Genomic DNA, 18532 nt, shown 5'->3' with positions numbered 1-18532 from the left:
TCACAAAAGTTGATGTTTTTGAAACGTCAGTATGCAGTGATTTAGTGCTTATTTAAGGCCAGGGACGTAGCGAAGTGACTTTTCTGGTTGGGGGGGGGGCAAAACCCCTAAGATTTTCAACTAATTTGACTGAAAATTCTCAACTTATTCGACTGAAAATTCCCAAGCTGGGTGAAAAAAGAAGGTATTTAAAGTTACATAAATTTTATCAATAGTTTCTTGGAATTGTGAAGTGTAAAACAAATCAAATTGGCCCGAGCGAAGCGAGGGCAAACGATTTTCAAAATTTGTAATTTTAAGAAGCAAAACAGCTGAAATTTTACTGTAGTACAAACTGCAAATTTACGACAAAAATACCATATGCGTAAATTTGACGTATTTTAGGCTGATTGACAATGTCATATTTACTGCAATTTTTTGTCAGAATTACCCTGGCAAATTCGACGTTACTACGTCTCACCAACCATGGCGTATGTACCACAATTTAACGTTGCAAAAACTACATCTTAATGAAAGCGTTTTCCAAGAGTAAAAACTATGATTTAGTTACCACACATTTATGTCAATACTACTCGTCACAACTTTGGCGTATAATTGACATACCTGTGATGCGAATTTACGTCGAAAATACGGCAGTTTTACTCTTGAAAAACGCTTTCATTAGATGTAGTTTTTGTCAACGTAAAATTGTGGTATGTATGCCATGGTTTTTGAGACGTAGTAACGTCAAATTTGTCAGGGTAATTCTGTCAAAAAATTGCAGTAAATGTGACATTGTTAATCTGACTAAAATACGTCGAATTTACTCATAGTATTTTTGTGGTAAATTTGCAATTTTTACTGCATTGTGAGTACGTCAATTATACGCCAAAGTTGCGACGAGTAATTTTGACGTAAATGTGTGGTAACTAAATCATAATTTTTACTCTTGAAAAACGCTTTCATTAAGATATAGTTTTTTCAACGTAAAATTGTGGTATGTACGCCATGGTTTTTGAGACGTAGTAAGGTCAAATTTGTCAGGGTGATTCTGACAAAAAATTGCAGTAAATGTGACATCGTTAATCAGCCTAAAATACGTCGAATTTGCACATAATAGTATTTTTGTGGTAAATTTGCAATTTTTACTGCATTGCGAGTACGTCAATTATACGCCAAAGTTGCGACGAGTAATTTTGACGTAAATGTGTGGTAACTAAATCATAATTTTTACTCTTGAAAAACGCTAATATTACTCCTCACAACTTTGACGTTTAATTGACGTACTTACGATGTAGTAAAAATTCCAAATTTACGTCAAAAATACCTCATGCAAAATCAGACGTTTTTTCAGAGTTCAGTTCATGACGTATCAACCATAAAAATATCACAAAAATACTACGCGCGAATTCGATGTATTTTAGGCTAATTGATGATGTAGTATTTACAGCAATTTCTTGTCAAAATTACGTCTCCAAATTCGACGTTAATACGTCTTACAAAACCATGCCGTATGTACCATAAGTTTACGTTGAAAATACTACATCCTAATGAAAGCATTTTTCAAGAGTAAAAATGATGATGTAGGTACGACACATTTACATCAAAATTACTCCTCGCAACTTTGGCGTAAAGTTGACGTACTCGCAAAGTAGTAAAAAGTGCAAATTTACGTCAAAAATACTACTCGCAATATCGCAGTATTTTGAGCGAACGTAAAATTGCCGTGTATACGACTATTATACCACAATTTTACCATGGTTTTTATGGCGTTTTTTAGGCGTTTGGTACGTCAGCGTACCTATCAGCGTAAAAGGCCTCACGGGAACTGGGGAAAGATAGAGACCAAATCAAATGGGATCTTCACCCTGGAGGAATTAGAGGATGATCTGATGAGACAATACCTGCAGTTTGCCTTGGCCCATTGTGTCAACTCAGACTTCAGGATGTCCAAGGGCATTGCACTCCTGTTCAAACAAGCCTTTGGCAACCAGGACACTCTGAGGTCAAGGGATGCTAAAGTTGGTGCAGTAGTTGAGCTCAAAAAAGATGGAAATTACATCCTTTACATCATCACCAAAGAACAGTACAATGATAAGCCGTCAATCAAACTCCTTTAGGCATAATTTTGTGACCATTTCAGCTTTCAAAAAATTTTCAGACGCTCCAAAGCTACTCAAAATGATTTGAAATCATCTCCAATCGATTTAAGGAGTCACAGATAGGGTGTTCAGAAAATTTCAGCTTTCTGGATCAATGTGGTAAAATTTTAATACTGCGCTTGAGCACGTGCAATTTTGGCAGGTGATTCATTATTACAGAGGGTCTGAAATAATTTCTGACTACCATTTGACCTAGGAAAGATCGCCATGGAATTTAATGAACATACTCAGCATTTTTTTCACGATCCACCCTGACAACCATGCAGGGGCAAAATACGTAGAAAATAAACGTTGAAATTGAATTTTTTCAATCGAATTCTCAAATTAAACTCTGAGCCCACATTAAAAATCAAAAAGAAACACCAAATCCTATACCTATTTACGTAGATGTACAAAGAAAATTCGATACGAAACTCGAAACAGCTTATTATACCGAAAAGTAGTTAGGCACTTGAATTAGAATTCCAACTTACAGGTAGGTAGCGATCCAACATATGAATAATTTCTCAGTAGATTAGCGAAACCCATACTTATACCGGAGATTAAATACCATAGTCGAACTAAAACTAACTACATCGCAACACTACACTAATAAGTAATTGCTAATTTCGCAACTTCGTCCTCTTCGAGTTACTTACTTACATTAGTAAGATATACCCACACCTAGACCTATACTCCTTCGCACAGCTGAGGAGGACGAACAAAAGTGACGAAGTGGATTTAACGTCGAGAGAATCCTCTAAACAGGATGTCGTTAATATCATCTGCAAATCTTTGCGGCTTCTTAACAAAGAAATTTGGTGGCGGAAATGTGTAGCAGAGAGGTACAGTCAAATGCTTAAATACCACTAAGTAGGTTCAAAGCATGTTGGAAATTTTCGCACAGACGTGTATTTAATCGTATGTGTGATACGGTAAAGCTTACTCGTAGGAGGCTTTTAGAATTTCAGTTCAGATAAGCTGATCTTGGATGTTTTACATCGTTTTCTGTAGGTATGGTAAATCGTAGATAAAAATGTTGAACGAAAACGACGAAGAGTGTAGTAGGCTTGATTCTCTTTCAAGTATAATATCAACAATGAACAAAGCGTAAACAAGACAAAAACGTGCAGAAAATTTTCAAAAGCATACAAACAAAAAATTGAAAACGAGAATCTAAAAAATTCTCTACCAAGCAAAATTTTATTCTTTGATTTTTGACAAATTTTTTCACACAATTTATTTCAAACGTTTAAAAATAGCATATTGGCCCAAGTGTATTGTAAAATATTACAGCGAATAAGTACACGTACTATTATGCTATAGATATCATACAAATACTTGGAAAACCAATTGTTGGTTTGAAACGTACGCAATAAATCAAATGTGTACATTCAAGAGGAAAAACGACTCACTGACCATTTTATCATAAAAAGGACGCGAAATCGTTTTCTAAAACTTATACGCCAAAAAAAAAAGCAAGAGAGTGAAGCAACAAGTAGAGATAACGCAAAACTTTCCCAAATGCAAAAGAGGAAAACTACCATTGGCCTTGACATGATTTGCATAATCCGAGCGAAAAAAATCTCGGCTATAATTTTTCTTTCTAATCCCACAAAGAAAGGGAATAGGTGCTATACCTACCTGAAATAGGAATTTTAAATCTAGATGAATCTACATAATTATTTTTCATAGGTAGCAGGTACATACATCAACATATAATTTTTATTCAAAATCAATTCATCTACAGCGTTAATAACAGCAAAAATTAAGCACTCATAGGTACCTAAGTACGTATAATATAGATTAGGTGGAAATATTTTTTCACACCATAAATACCTAAACGAGTAAATTTTAAAAAAAACATGAAACGCGGTGGAATTAGTAGAGCGATGAACTTCGGCCGTATTTTTAAAATGCAAAAAAAGGCGATAAAATAAAAAAACGACCTTACACAGGGCGTTAAGTAAAAATATAGTAATGGGAAAATTTATCGCAAATATTTTTAAAACGTTTAACTTTATCGTATATTTATATCCAATCGGTATTCCTCGTCTACATTCAATCGTTTATGGGTCATTCCATGCCAAATCGGCGGATTTTTGCACGAGGGGTCTTCGATTTTTTTCAAAATCAGATCATTTGTAGAGGTCATCAAACGATGACGAATGACGCAAACCGGACATTTTTTCGATTTTTTTTGACGGAGCTGTGGCGCTTCAAAGTTCTCCAAAATGGCCGAAAATGGAAAATTTCAGTTGCAAATTGCTCCGGTTGTACGTGGTATAGAATTTTGAACTTTTTTTCAAATTGTAGTACTTTGAGAGGGTAATCGACGAGTGATGTCAAAATCAGTGTTGCCACTTTCAAAAACCTAAAAAAATCGATTTTAAAACTTATAATTTAAATATAACCACGATCTCGGCGAGTAAAAATTCTGAAAAAATTCTCAGTTTTAGTCCTTTTTATGTAGAATAACATATCAAAAAATTAGACTGGCATCTTTTTTCATTTTCGAGAAAAAAAAATTACAAGTTTTACAATTGCTGCAAAAGTACCATCCGAAACCTAAAAAATGAAAATTTTTGCATTTTTGAAATATTTTACCAATGTGTAGACGATAATGTGAAAAAAATCCCCCTCCCCCCAATTTGTCGACAAATTGACGAAAAATGCATTAATTTCACTCTTGAAATAAAAATTTATAGCACGAAAAATGTCAATTCGTTGACAAATGGGGGGAGGGGGATTTTTTTCACATTATCGTCTACACATTGGTAAAATATTTCAAAAATGCAAAAATTTTCATTTTTTAAGTTTCGGATGGTACTTTTGCAGCAATTGTAAAACTTGTAATTTTTTTTTCTCGAAAATGAAAAAAGATGCCAGTCTAATTTTTTGATATGTTATTCTACATAAAAAGGACTAAAACTGAGAATTTTTTCAGAATTTTTACTCGCCGAGATCGTGGTTATATTTAAATTATAAGTTTTAAAATCGATTTTTTTAGGTTTTTGAAAGTGGCAACACTGATTTTGACATCACTCGTCGATTACCCTCTCAAAGTACTACAATTTGAAAAAAAGTTCAAAATTCTATACCACGTACAACCGGAGCAATTTGCAACTGAAATTTTCCATTTTCGGCCATTTTGGAGAACTTTGAAGCGCCACAGCTCCGTCAAAAAAAATCGAAAAAATGTCCGGTTTGCGTCATTCGTCATCGTTTGATGACCTCTACAAATGATCTGATTTTGAAAAAAATCGAAGACCCCTCGTGCAAAAATCCGCCGATTTGGCATGGAATGACCCTTATGGGACCTTTTCGGAACCTCGTGCAAAATTTAGTGCTGTTCTTCCATTACACGAGCTGTTGCTTCTTCTTATTCAAGTAATCGATTCGCGTGTAAATTTTTTGCACTTTGCCTTTCTTATCAGAAGAAAGCAAGAAACGTGTTTTGTTGCTTTTTAGGTTTTTTCCCCTTTTGTATCCAATAAAAATTTGTGATCATGCGTATAACGATAATGAACAATGAACATAAATAATAGGGTGGATGAGTGGATCGCGAAAAGAAAAATGTCTTTGCTCAAATTCAGCGGAGACCTTCATTTTAAATGGTTAATCACTTGAAAAAATTTCAGCTCTAGGGATTCCCTTCGAGGCGAAATATTAATGCTCAAAGAAAGGAAGATTTTCAAAAAAAAATTCAAAAAGCAAGACTTTGACAACTTTAGCAAAAATCAGCTTACCTTACTGGAAAAAATGAGACTTTTTGGAATTTTTTGCAAAAAACGGCAATCTTTGGCCATTTTTTTACAAAAGCAAAAATTTTTTGTCATTTTTGGAAAAAGGTGGAGTTTTTGAAAATTATTGTCAAAAAATATAATATTGACATTGGGCCATTTTGGAATTTTCTGAAAAAAATGGCGATCTTCTGCCATTTTTCTAAAAAGCGTGAATTTTTGAATATTTTTGGAAAAGCGAGAATGTTTGACAATTTTTGGCCAAAAAAGCGAGACTTCGAGACCATTTTTAGAAAAGTGTACAAATTTTTTGAAACTTCTTGCAAACGAAAAATGTCAACAATTTTTCTAAAAAGAAAACATTTTTGTAAATTTTTGGACAAGTGAGACTTTTTGACGATTTTCAGCACAAGGCCATACTTGACAATTTAACAAAACGCGGGACTTTTCGGGCACTATTGGCAAAATATGTAGTTATACTTTTGACAATTTCTGTCAAACAAGAGAAACATTTGAGTAATTTTTTGAAAACAAAGATGAGACTTTTTAGTAGCAAAAAAGCAAAAAATTTTTATGAAAAAACAAGGATTTGAAAATTAATTTTTAAAAATGATATTTTGTCGCGATTCATGTTGGAAAAGCGAGATTTTTTGCAATTTTCTGTGTTAATAAAAAAAAAACGAGACTTTTGGGTATGTGCCTAGACTGGGCAAACGTTTGCACTCACTATGTTTTTTTTTTTTTGAAAAAATTTGTCCCCCCCTAAAAATTTGTCAAAATTTGCCACCCATAGGCGTGTGCCTATGTTGCCTTCACATAAATACGACCCTGCTGAAAAAAAAAACAAAAAAAACAAAGAAACACGAATATCTGATTGATCAAAGATAGACTTCAACAATCAAAGAAGGTTCAAAGAATTCGTCAAGAAAGAGCGAAAGCAAGATCGGATCTTTCGAGGCTATCAAGACCAAAACGAATACCTACAATGACAGTGAAGCCTTTTCATTGCAACTCTGTCTCACTGCCCGACTGCATCATTCTCAACTTTTAGGCAATGGAAATGACAGCCGTGGAAAAATTAGTTGAAAATGTTGGTTAAACATTTCACAATGTAATCATAAAACAAACTCGTAAATAACTAAATTACATACCTATATCGAAATAAAATGCCTCGTAACTGATGAATTTTAAAACGAACTACTATACATTTACATCAGCGACTTGCATAATTTAAATTCCCTCGTTCTCTTGGCCAATTGAAATTAGCCACCGAGACGTATACATAGTAAGGTGAAAGTGATGTGGATTTTCGCTGATGGTTATTAAGTTTTTAGCGTGTTTTTGACTTAACGAGGGTTTAATCAGGGTTTGTTCGTATCATGTATACGTATAATGTATGTAATTTATGTATCATCTGTAGTTTCACTGTGACGAGTATCTCGTGGATACATAAAAGTTTGATATATCAGCGTATTCTTTTTCTTTCACCGCATGTAGCGTGATTTTTTTTTCTCTTTGAGCGCAAAAAAAATAAACATAAATACGTAGGCATTATAAAATTGGGAAAAAATTTCGCATTTTTTGAAACCAAAACACGTTTTTTTGTCGCGTTATGCTGTAATTTTTTTGTGACAATTTTCATGTACGTAGTCTAGACGAAGAAGAGAGGTAAAAAAAAAAAAGTTACAAGGTCGAAATGTATAAGATTTTAGTCACGGTAACGAGAAAAAAATTAATGTTTCCCGAATGAAATTTGACTCGTTTTTTGTTTTTTCTCGCTTTTGCATTATTATCTACCGCGCAATGCTTAAAATAGAATGTTGATTTTCATTCTTCCACTATACATATACGCCAAAATCGGCGAGAGATGTTTTACGCTGGAGGAATCTACGCTTTGCTTATTTTCCATCGTGTTTAAGAATTTCTCGACGACGTAATTTCAAATTTATCATTTCAACGAGCTGTGGTAATTTTTCGAAAAATAGTCGAATAATAGAGGATAAGTTTTTTGCTTTATTTTCTTTATTCGCGTCATTATTTCCTTATTCGTTTTACATATTTCGTCGAGAATCTCGTTTTTCTTCGATGCGGATTTCATTTCGCCAAGTACCACTGACTCGAGAGATTTTCACCTTTTTTCCATCAACATACACTACGGTATACTGGGGTCGCGAGTGTTCCGAGACAGGTGTCGAATATTTCGCCTGGTAACACAGCAACCCAAATTACGTAAATGTAGGTTGGGTTGCTGGGATTAAAAACCATGAAGGTGCAGCGATTTGGGCTAACGTTGATTTTTCGAGTATGCGTAATTCTTTACGTATTACAGATGAATTGAATCTGATTGCGCCATGTGACGAGATTTTAAGAGAAATGTAAAAAACGTTTGTTTCAATTTTCGTAATAGTTTTCAAAATTTATTGCAGGAGCTGCGATTGACTGTAATTTCCAAAGTGTTCTGGTGCCTTCAAATTCAGGACATGGGAAAAATGATCATACCTATTGTGGTTTTTTTTTCGTAGAGTACCTATTCAAAATTCAGCAAATTTGTGTACGTTATTTGTGATCTAAACTTGAAATCAAAGGCTATAGAGTATTTTAACATTCAAATTTTTTCAAGGAAAGTAATTTCAATCAGGTCCCTACCTATCAAAAAAGCTGGAAAAGTAATCAAAAAAACGACAAAACGTGAAACAGAAATTTAACGTTGAAAAAAATTACCAAAAACCCATTTTGTTTTCGAACTAATTTGAGGTTGCCGAGTCCGAATCTGGTGTCCATTTGTATCGTGGGACGATGCTTCAGTGAGAAATCGCGACTATTTCGCAGAATACGAGTCCGATCGCAAAACTAATGCCATTTATGGATTCAGTGACTTCAAACTAGTCATAAAACGTCATAAAAAATGCAAAATTTGACAACATTTTCTTAGCTCATTTTAGAGTCCAAAAATATTGCCATTCCCGAGAGAACGGTGGGCTTTAGTGAAATCCTGACGCCGAAAATGAATTCACTGTCCCAACCCCCCCCCCACCCCAGTCAAATTTTCAGCTCGATTGGCGACCAAAAGTTTTTTTCTCCAAAAAATGCACTTAACTAATCCCTTTGCATTTTTTTGATTTCCAAAAAAATCGAGTAAAATGTCGTTTTCGACTAATTCGAGGTTGCCGAGTCCGAATCTAGTGTCCATTTGTATCGTGAGACGCTGCTTCAGTGAGAAATTGCGACTATTTCGCAGAATACGAGTTCGATTGCAAAACGAACGTCATTCATTGGGTTCAGCGACCTCAAATTAGTCAGAAAATGTCATTAAAAATGCACAATTTGATAACTTTTTTCTAGCTCATTTTGAGTCCAAAAAATGACAAATTTACAGTAGAAGGAAGCATCGTCGGTACAATCTGACACTGGAAATGAATTTGTCGTCCCAAAAAACCCCCCTAACCAAATTTTCAGCTCGATTGGCGACCAAAAGTTTTTTTGCCCAAAAAAAAATGCATGAACCTGCAAAAAGGACTTTTTGAGAATTTTTGTAGCAAAAAAACGAGACTTTAGGGTAATTCAACATTGAGCGTGGATATTTTGCTTTTTGCAAGAAATTGTCAAAAATTCTCAACTAAACAAAAATTTGCAAAATTCTCATTTTGTAAAAATCTCGCTTTTCAAACAAAAAAATATTTTAGTGTGCGTAGCACACTATTGGTTTTATTCTGAAAGTGGAAAAATTCTTTGGAACGAATGTTTTCTTAGATGAATGAGCCGATTTTCTTGAAAATTTCATGCATAGATGTGGTCTAATGTGAGGCATGGAACGCCGTAATTGTAATTGCAATTACTGAATTAGCTTCTTGAGTAATTGCAATTAATTATGAAAATTTGTACCAAAAAAAGAATAAAAAGGGGAAAAGGGCCATATCAAAGCAAAGCCGACAAAAGTGAAGCCGATGTCAGTTAAATTTTGAAATTTATGTAACACCACAGGGGGTGTAAAATCTTTTCTATTGTTCAATTTTCAAATTTATTTTTCAAAATTGATCAATGGAAAAGATTTTTATCAAAAGCGAAGCCGACATCAGTTTTGAAATGTAACACTGCAGGGGACATAAAATATTCTTATCCACAGTGTTATCTTTCCCATTGCTCAATTTCAAACATTTCATTATTGGTTTTCTAAAAGTTATAAATCAAAGTGATTTGCCGCCTATTGTCTCGCTTATACTTAAATGTAACACCACAGGGGTTATAAAATTTTCTCTATTGTTCAATTTTGAGAAATGTTTTTAGAACACCTGCAGGTGTTTCATTTACACAAGTTCAGTACCTAGACAAAGAAAGCAGGTGGTTACCCTTTCTGAATCAAATTCCACCAGTCATTTGTGATTTTGCTGTGCTCCCAAGAGGTTCTCTCAGTACTGAAGTGCTTTTGGAGTTGCATTATGCTTTCGAGATATATCGTGTTGTGCACTGGAGCTTTCAGAATAACATAGTGTATTCAGAATCCCGTTGTGCTTTTTTTTGAAATCACATTGTGCTTTTTTTTGAAATCGCATTTTATTTTTGAATTTGCTTTGTGCTTTTTTTCAAAATCGTGCTGTGCTTTTTTTCAAAATCATGCTGTGCATTTTTTTCAAAATCTCGTTGTGCTTTTTTTTTGAAATTGCGTTGTGCTTTTTTTTGAAATCGCATTGTTGTGCTTTTTTTTCAAAATCGTGTTGTGCTTTTTTTTCCGAAATTGTGTTGTGCTTTTTTCCAAAATCACGTTGTGCTTTTTTTTCAGAATCGTGTTGTGCTTTTCATCAATTTTGAGCTTTTTTTGTTGAATTTTTGTCGTGCTTTCAAAATCAAAATCGCGTTTTTTCAAAAATTATATTGTGTTTTTTTTCTAAACCGCGTTGTGCTGTTTTTCAAAATCGCGTTCTATTTTCGAAATTGTGTAGAGCTTCTTTTTTAAGATTGTGTTGTGAGTGCTTCTTTTTTCAAAATTGCGTTATTTTTTTCGAAATCGCGTTCTATTTTCGAAATTTGCGTTGTGCTTTTTTTCAAAATTGTGTGGTGCTTTTTTTTCAAAATCGCATTGTGCTTATTATGTTAAAGTTGTGGTGTGCTTTTTTTCGAAGTTGCACCTTTTTTTGAAATTTTGTTGTGCTTTTTTTCAAAATCGCCTTGTGCTTTTCCAAAATTGCGTTGTGCTTTCCTAACTAAATAGGCTATGCACACTGTTACAGCTGCCTGTCTAGTTTTCATATTTGTTTTTTTCAAAAATAACGAGACTTTTTCGCAACTGCCGTTTGTCATAATAGAAAGAAACACGTGAGTTTTAGGTAATTTTTCTGAGGAAAAGTTGAGTTTTTTCGCGAAGAAATTGGTCAAAATTTCACTTGATTACCTATCTGTGGAAATTCTAATTCAACGTTCTATACATAGAATGTTTGAAAAGTTGAATAACCTTTAAGAATCAAAAATGAGCAAACACCCAACCTTTTCTTTCTGTCCCTTCAGTTAATGAATTCGGCAGACCAATTTACACTTGTGTAATTTAGGTTGCGTATTATCGTGCGAATCATTCAAAACCTCCGAAACAGAACACCCTGCAGTAGAAATATTTATGTACTTACCTATATTTATTTTTACGGAGAATTGAATAAGTTCGATGCAATTTTCGCAAAAAGCCTACGTACTTAATTATTTTCCCCAACAAAGATTTAAGAAATAAAATTCCGCCACACCTTCGATTTTCATTATAAAAAAAAAAAAAAAAAGTTAAACATAAACGCAAAACCAAACCACTCTTGGGCAAATTCCCCGTCGAAAAAAAAATTCAATTCAGTCGAAAAAACAACACACTAACAAATTATTCACAAGATCGTAATTACTTTTGAAACTTGTAGTTTCCTAGTATGTTTACTTTGTGTGGAAAAACTTTATTACTTTTCTGGTTGGCAAATCACAATATACCTACAAGTAATGAAATGAAAACAAAGAACAATACTAGACTCGTAATCGTTTCGTTTTCATTTTTAAAATTAGCCTTCGTTTTTCATTGGTCGAATTTTTCGCGTCCTTTTGTCATGATAATTAGAGCATAAATTTCACCCTGTATTATACTTGCTCGTTTTCGCTTAAAATTTCAACCGCGATAAATTTTCATCTTCTGTGTTTCAAGATGCGTACGAAAGAGCAAAACAAAACAAACTCGACTAAAAATATAATTAATCGCCAAATCTTGGGAAAATTTTCACTCGAAAATTAAATACGCTGAAAAAAAAACAACTTTCAAACGCGCCCCATCGAGTAAAGGTTTATAAATAGATAGACGTGTAGAATACAGATATAAAATCAATACGAAAATTCGTCCGTCGCCGATTTTCTCCCTGTCTATCGTACGTATTAATAACACACCTCTACTTTCAATCTTTAACTTTATCGATGACCACATACAAAGCTATAGGTACCTACCTACCCTGGCTAGATGAGCCAGAGAAAATAGTTTTTCAGCGTAGAAATTAATTAAGACAAACCTTCTCGAAGCACAATGTCAGAAGATAGATTGAGTACCCTGGAAATAAAACCATTGAAAAACGTCAATCAAGAAAATACAAAATTCTCATTGCTCACGATCGTTGTGCCAAGCCAAATCCGAAAACAATTAGCTCGTCAAATTCTATTCAATAACGCTTCGATATACACAGCGACTCGTGTGTTACAATTAGCGCTAATTTCATCCTATTGTGCTCTATGTATTCAATTAACTTGTATAAAGTTAACATTATCTGAATGTAATAGGCTTATAATCAATAGGCAAACGTAAAAAAGAATCACGTTGTGTGATATCTTTATCTACCTTTGAAAAATTCACCAAGTCGTGAAAAACTTTCATCGACGAGTAAATTAGAATTTTCTTCGAGATACTTACTTGGTTTCGTAGAATTTTTTTTTTCAATACAACGAAAAGTAATAGGTTTAAAGTTTTTTTTTTTTTTTTTTTTTTTGTGAATTTCAAGATAAGCCATTTCCGAGGCGTTTTTTGAATAGACAGCTTGAGTACGTTTTACAAATTTTCATTGAAAAGAAATTCGATTTTTTGATATGATTTCATGGTGTTTCGGACGAATTCCCTATGAAGAAGAAAAATGCTACCTATTGCCTCTTTCTGAAAATAATGTTTGTTTTATTTCCTCGCATGGACGATTTTCGATATTTTCCAGATTATTTTCCCTAGTTGGAAAATCATTATCTGATTGCTCCGTGCATAGCAAAATCTTAAAAGCAGCGTGAAAAAAGTAATTTGTAATTTTTCCCATCTTCAAAATGTATGCTTCAATGCTTTGGATTGTAGACATACACAAGAATCTCGTGTTCGTCTAAAATTCAAAGCTTCTGAATGGATCTTTCGATCATGTTTTAAAAGATCCATCACACCTCACGATTGAGATTGAAAACGGAAAAAAACCATCTATTTTCATTCGTGACCGATTTTCGATTAAAGATTCCTAGATTTAAGCAGAAAATTCATGAATCGTTTCGAAAATAATCGATCGTACGAGACCAAAAATTAAAAAACTCGATTTCTGAAGTTGGATGATTTGATTTTTAATCATGCTCAATTTTTGAGGATGAAATCAACGTCTCGTTACAATCATGATCAACCATATGAGATCGAAAATTACACAAATAAATCGATTTTCGCTCATGATCGATTATAAGTGGACTCGAATTCAAAAATAAATCAATTTTTGGAGCTCAATCTTTCGATTTTCGATCATGATCAATTTCAAACCAGAAGTGTCATTTGTGAAGGTAAAGATTGGATTTTCCATTTCAAACATAATCGATCACACGAGATTGAAAATCGCAAATGAATTGATTATCTATCATGATCAATTATATTATCTAGAAATGAAAGTCGTAGGTAAATTGATTTCTGGAGATCGATCATGATCAATTATTGTTAACTGTAAAGTATATTGCCGAGGGCGAATTTTGCCATTTTTGCAAATTAAAAATTCTGGAGAAATTGAAAATCGTGCTAGAGGCTCTACATGTCTACAATGGCTGGAAATGGCAAAATTCGTCCTGGGGGGGGGGGGGGTTAGTTCTGGGCAAAATACAGCGATACGTGCAAATTTCGAAAATTTCGTCGTCAACGGGAAACTTGATTTTTTGGATACCTATTTTTATTATGAAAAAAGCTGGTCAAAAACGCACTTTTGAGGAATGAGGTGTGACTCCCAAAATCGGCTCAAATGTGGATAAACTTGTTAAACAGGTTGAGTATGACACACAACTCGATTTTTAGCTGCCCAACTTCATATTCACGCCTTCTGGAGCATATTCAAAATTCTGGAGAAATTTTGAAAATCTCGCTGAAGGCTCTAGAATGTCTGGAAATGGCGAAATTCGTCCTCGGGGGTTAGTTGTAGACGAAATACAGCGATTCGCGCAAATTTCGAAAATTTACTCACACACGGGAAATTTTTGATTTTTGACCATTTTGATCCTTATGAAAAAATTTGGTCAAGAACCCACTCTTGAGGCATCCCTCCCAAAATCGGCTCACAAGGGAACCTCTTGAGGTGTCTGCCTCCGATTTAAACGGGACCGCGATTTTGGAAAGAGCATGTTCTAAAATCCCCAAATCCAAATTTTCAGCTGCCCAAATTCATTTTTCGATTTTTGGCGAATTTTTGAAAATCCAAAATTGACAATTTTGGTGATTTATGCTTTTTTTTAAAAAAAAGTACGTACTTACTTGATCAGTAAAAATGTTCAAAATAAGTCATAAAACTGATATTAACCCCCCAAATCCAAATTTCGCCATTTCCAGCCATTCTGGAGCCTCCAGCGCTATTTTTCAATTTCTCCAGAATTTTGAATTTGCTCCAGAAGGCATGAATATGAAGTTGGGCAGCTAAAAATCTAGTTGTGTGTTAAACTCGACCTGTTCAACGAATTTATCTACATTTGAGCCGATTCTGGAGCAGACACCTCAAGAGTGGTTTTTTGACCAGCTTTTTTCATACTTAATAATGAAATCCAAAAAAATCAAAATTTTACCGTTTGCGAGGAAATTTCTGAAATTTGCGCGAATCGGCGTATTTTGTCATGAACTAACCCCACGAGGCCGAGTTCCGCCATTCCCAGCCATTTTGGAGCCTCCAGTCCGATTTTTCAGTTCTCCAGAATTTTGAATTTGCTCCAGAAGGCTTGAATATGAAGTTGAGCAGCTAAAAATCGAGTTGTGTGTTATACTCGACCTGTTTAACGAATTTATCCACATTTCAACCGATTCTGGAGCGGACATCTCATGAGTAGTTTTTTGACCAGCTTTCTTTCAAAATAAAAACATCCAAAAACCATAAATTCCTCGTTTGTGAGAAAATTTTTGAAATTTGCGCGAATCGCTGTATTTCGTCATTAATTAACCACACGAGAGCGAATTTTGCCATTTCCAGCCTTTCTTGGGCATCCCTTTAATTTTTGTATCAAAAACAGCCAACTTTGGATTTTCAAACTTGTTCGCCAAAAATCGAAAAATGAAGTCGGGGAACTGAAAATTTGGTTTTGGGGGTTTTAGACCATGCTCTTTCCAAAAATTGCGGTCCAGTTCAAATCGAAGGGTGACACCTCAAGAGGTTCCCGAGCTTGAAAAATCAAAGACTTCATAAGTATTTTAAAGAAAATACTGCAAATAGATCAAAAATTCAAAATATCACCATTCTGCATCAATGAAAATAAAAAACAATACCTTAAAAGCTCTATTATAAGGATGAAGATAGTAAATACAGATCACGTCCTAATAAACAGGACCATTGAGATGCCTGAACCGTAAATAGGGAGTTGAAGAAAAATCTGAAAATATCGACTTCCGCCCTGCACCCGTATCCTACCCTGCCTGGCCTCAATTTATCGTTGAAGTGGGGGCAATATTCGTTGCTGCAAGTAAATACTTCCACACATTTTGGAATCGGACAAAAATCCATATCACGATGAAATTTCCTCTTTTTCACCATTTTCAGTTTTCAAAATCTCAAAAGAAGAAAAAAATGAGACAAAAAATTCACAAAATAATATGATAAATTTTAATTTAAAATGTCTTCTTTGTCCATCAAAAATGAAAATTTCTCTAATCTCGGTTACTCATCTTTCACTCGCTAGGCTAAAAAATTCATAAACCCACCATCAAAATGAGATTATGAAAAAAAAAAATTACAAAAACATAATTAAGACTCAGTCTAGCACGCGAATTTGTCAGTGATACGCCAATTTTAATTTGAAAAAAACGCCGACATTTTGATTTTAATAATACTCCAGAGAGAGAAAAAAATACCCCCTTATTGACAAATAAAATTCTCGAAGAATATTTTTCCGCAAAGAACCGCCGCTGCGCCGCGTTATTCGTTATTGTCAAGTAAAATCGTAATAAAAAACTTGTCGTACAAAAATTGAAAAATATACAATAAGCGGTTTAAATGAAGAAATAATTCACGCCGCTGAATTTCATAATAAGTATTATACATCTCAGGGAGGAAGGAAAAAAAATGAAAACTTTTCTCCGTTTCCTATGGTATAATTTGGCGAATTATTTCAATAAATTAACAACGCGAAATAGAATTAAAAAATTTGACAAAAGACTCGTTTTGGTTTCTTTTTTTGCTCTCGGATTTATCTCTGGCATTTTTAACACGTCGAGACGCGCGTAATGCTGACGAGTTATTAATTTTAGAGTGAAAAAATATACAAGTTGCGTTGACGATATTCATCTTGGTAGAAATTAAAAAATATATTGTATTTCAAGAGTCGATACGAAAATTTCAATTTGGTTTTTAGATCGAGATAACGAAACGTTTAAATGAAACGCAGGTATCTATACAGAATTGTTATCATTTTAAATCGAAGTACCCAGTAGCGTATTCTTATAGCGAAGGGTAAGGTGACCTAAATTCGCTGACAACTCGAATAATTTTTGGTTCTCGAGGGTGTTCTTTAAAATGAGAAAAAAAATCGTTTTTTTTCTCGTTCAGTTGTGTTATTTTATGCATTTTAAAATTTGTCAAAAAACAATTTTACATACAATGTAGATTTTTCATACCAGATGAAAATTTCAAAATTGAAATTTTTTGATAAACTACGTGTATTTTATTGACCTTTATACTGAAGTAAAAGTTTGAAAAATATTATGCCTGCGAGATACAAGTTTGCAGCAATTTATATATGTATGTACCTATAACTTCATCTCATGCGGTAATGCTCAAGTTTTTTCTGTTCATGTACGTTTTGGAGCATGGTGGAAATTTTATTTAAAATTTCGAATAAATTGCTTCGGTATTATTTTATTGGCGAGGCATTCTACGTTGTCTGGCTCTGCTAAAGGAATGCCTATATTATGTATGTACATTGTGCAACATGGAGATCGATTTTTTACTTCAAGGTGGACGAATTGTCTAGACTTCGAAACGATGCTATAAAAATTTTACTCTCTTACAAACGACCCGAACAATGTTTTTTTTCTCCCCAACCCCCATTTTAAAATAAATTCGAGCTCCGTCACATAATTATTTGAAAGGTGAATGTTCACTTTTTCCGCATACCTATTTGAGAGGGTTCATATCGTTAAAAGATAAACTCAAGTAATTTTGAAAGAACCTGGAGCAAAAATGTTTATAGAACTCGATATTCCAAAACTCTAGAGATACCACATAACCACCTTTTAAGGTAAAAATATGAACCTATATTATTCTCGAATTTTCCAAGGGTCGAGTACCTAAATTATGATTCAGATTTCAAGATGTGCCAAACATTTTTATGGACCTGCAGAGAAATCCGATCCAATGAATAGCGTTATGAATAGTTTAGGCACACTATGTAAGTATACTTTTAGAACGAAAAAAATTTCCTACGTGCCTGGAAATATGAATTTTACAAATCCGGCGAATAAAATGAAACATTAATTGCACATCTCGAACAACCTTGAATTTTTTTTTTCATCTGCCGCTTGCTTATAATTACTCGTGTTTTAAAACTTCCTAACTTGATTTGAGATTCTTTTACCAAGTAACATGATGTTTTTCTGTAGTAGTTTTCAGCTTCGTGGCATCATCTGCAAATGAGCTTACGAATTCGTGAATATTAAAAGTTTAATGAAAGGCGAATGCTGATGCGTATAAACAAGGGAAATTTCGGTCTTGGTTTTAATTTTACAGTCGAATGTTGAAAATTTTTGTATTATTCATCTTCCCTGTAGAAGAAAAAAATCAAGTTACCTACCTATAAATGTAGGGGGTTTTGAATTTATATGGCTTTGATTTTTTACCCTTCAAATGTTTCAAGTCCTGATTTCGTCTTTCGACAACTTTCACGTTATTTTCCATTTCTTGGCTGAATCATTGAATGAAACAAAGATTTTATTTCGGGAGCACTTTAGGGATATCGAAAAATTGCCATAAAAACTGAAAGAAATAAAAGAATTTTTTGGGGAAAATGAACTTTGACCAAAAAAAAATTTATGAAGCAACTTTATATCAAAACAGTTGGACTTATTTAATTTAAAAAAAACTGGATACTTTCTGAGAATTCTTTCGTCAACTCGCCAATACTAAAGCTCTCTGACAATTTCGACAAAAAATGAAAATTTTTGACAGTTTTGGCAGAAACAGGATTTTTTGGACAATC

The 18532-nt window shown here is 33.8% G+C and overlaps 1 protein-coding gene across 6 annotated transcripts in view; it reads right to left on the bottom strand.

Moving 5' to 3' along the window:
* LOC135831202 (uncharacterized) overlaps positions 1 to 18532 on the bottom strand; it is a 572431-nt gene that overhangs the window by 58042 nt on the left and 495857 nt on the right. The gene's annotated exons all lie outside the window — the stretch shown is intronic.

The sequence above is a fragment of the Planococcus citri genome, chromosome 1 (genome assembly GCF_950023065.1).
Source record: "Planococcus citri chromosome 1, ihPlaCitr1.1, whole genome shotgun sequence".
Lineage (NCBI taxonomy): Eukaryota > Metazoa > Arthropoda > Insecta > Hemiptera > Pseudococcidae > Planococcus > Planococcus citri.
This window is presented reverse-complemented; position numbering and strand designations above follow the sequence as displayed.